The sequence below is a fragment of the Sinocyclocheilus anshuiensis genome, unplaced genomic scaffold, assembly GCF_001515605.1.
Source record: "Sinocyclocheilus anshuiensis isolate Anshui unplaced genomic scaffold, SAMN03320099.WGS_v1.1 scaffold4047, whole genome shotgun sequence".
Classification (NCBI taxonomy): domain Eukaryota; kingdom Metazoa; phylum Chordata; class Actinopteri; order Cypriniformes; family Cyprinidae; genus Sinocyclocheilus; species Sinocyclocheilus anshuiensis.
Window position 1 is genome coordinate 99794 of NW_015554576.1, and position 2141 is coordinate 101934.

General features: G+C 29.7%; 1 pseudogene; it reads left to right on the plus strand.

Moving 5' to 3' along the window:
• Positions 1 to 2141, plus strand: part of LOC107671532 (paladin-like) — a 65531-nt pseudogene that overhangs the window by 39511 nt on the left and 23879 nt on the right.

A 2141-nucleotide genomic window follows, 5' to 3' on the forward strand; every position in this document is an offset into this window, starting at 1 on the left:
TGTCATCAACTAACCCTCAGGTTATTTTATTTTATTTTATTTTTTATTTATTTATTTTATTTTATTTTAATATGTCATCAACTAACCCTCAGGTTATTTTATTTTATTTATTTTTTTAAGAAACCGTGATTATCAAGCTCCAAAAGAGACAAAAAGCACCATAAAAGTATCATCAAGCAGTCTGTATCAAACACGCACTATTTTTTTTTTTAGGCAGTTAAATTCATTATTCACCAGTAAAGATTAAAATATGATTAAATAAGACAAAATGAATAAGGTGTAGATGAAAAAAATGCCACCTTGATGGGTCGTCTCAGGTTTGATGCCAGACGTCACTGGTTCTTGTGTGTGTCATAAAAAATTATACAGCGAGGTCTAAAACTGTAAGACGACATTGAAAAATCATGATGTTAATGTTAATAATAATAAATATATATATATATGTGTGTGTGTGTATATATATTTGCTATTTTATCATTTTTTTAACATAGTCATTATTGATTTAAAGATTAAAATATGAAATAAGATGACATTAACAAGATGTAGAGGTATAGATAATATATTTGCCATATAGTATATATTTGCTATTTTATTTTAGTTTGTTTATTGAACACAAAGACATTTCAAAGAAACCATGATTATCAAGCAAAAGGGACAAAAAAACCCACCATAAAAGTATTTTAAGTATAATATATTCTACATTTCACTCAAATTGTGATGCTGATAATATATCTTGTTACACAGTTTGTAACAAATTATTTTATTGAATTTATCATTGTATATAACTTTCTCAAGTGGTCTCAGACTTTTGAACCTCGCTGTATTTTTACAGAAATTGATAAATGTCTCAAATGGTGGATGCTTGATTATTTAGGTACATGTTTGCATGGGAAGAAATGCTCATATTTATGTTATAATTTTTGCATGGAACTGTGTATTATTTATGCTACATTGTAGTGATTCTCTCCTTGTAAGATGTTTTTTTGTTTGACAGGGTTTTCCAGAGTCTTGTGAGGATGAAATCGTAAGCGTTCCTGATGCCAAATACACAAAGGGCGAGTTTGAGGTGATGCACTTCTGCATTATGTCCTTTCCTTTCAATATAACCTACATTTTTTAATTTCATGTTTAGTTTGATGACAAAATATCTATATCATTTATAAACAAGACATGCAGTTTTCACAATATACACCCTATACCTTACAATAAATGGGTACTTTGTATAAAACTTTTTTATAAACGAGTATATGAAAAATATTTCAGTTCATAGGTTTATATTTAGCATTTTCCAAAGATATCAGAAAATCAGAGTGCATTAGTAATAGAGCATTTAATTAAGGATTGAAGCCGTTATTATCGATCGTGTTTATGACAATGTAGTTTTCAAGCCTCTGAATTTAGAGTCTCAATATTAAAGGCATCCGTTTCCTACACGTCATGTTTAAGATCTTAAGCGGTTTCGATATTGGAGCGCGTCTGAAACTAAAAACAAGACCCTGTTCTGTCATTCCCAGAAGTCTGTTTGGCTGCTCTGTGTCTGTTTTCACTCTGTTAGCTGTGGTTTATGGTTCTTCTGATTCCTCAGGGTTTTTGTGACATGAAACCTGGTTTGTAGCATCAGTGGTACGAGAGAGACACTGTTTAAGTCTCGTACAAATCTGAGATTGTGAGCTCTGTCTTTGGGAATAATTGCTGTCTGCTCTCTTGTGCTGTGTCTTTATTAGGAACTTAATACATAAGTAGTGTAATTAATTCAGGCCGTGACCTCAGCGTTGCTGATGGCGTGCAAAAGTGCAATACGCCTCAGTTCTGACACACACGTTACTCTGGGAACTGAAGCTCAGATTCACTGACCTTCAGGATGGATTCAGGGCAACTGTGACCTGAGGGATCAACTGCCCTAAAACACACTAAAATGAGCTGAAAACCTATATAGGGCAGATCAAACTCAATATATGCTGTATTTTATATTTATATTAATATTAAATATTTTAATAATTATATAAATAATTTTTTATTATTATTATTATTATTATTAATTAAATACTTATAATTTATAATATTTATAATTTATTAATAATTAAATATTTTTATTATAATTAAATTATTTGTATTATATTATTTTTATTATTTTTATTATG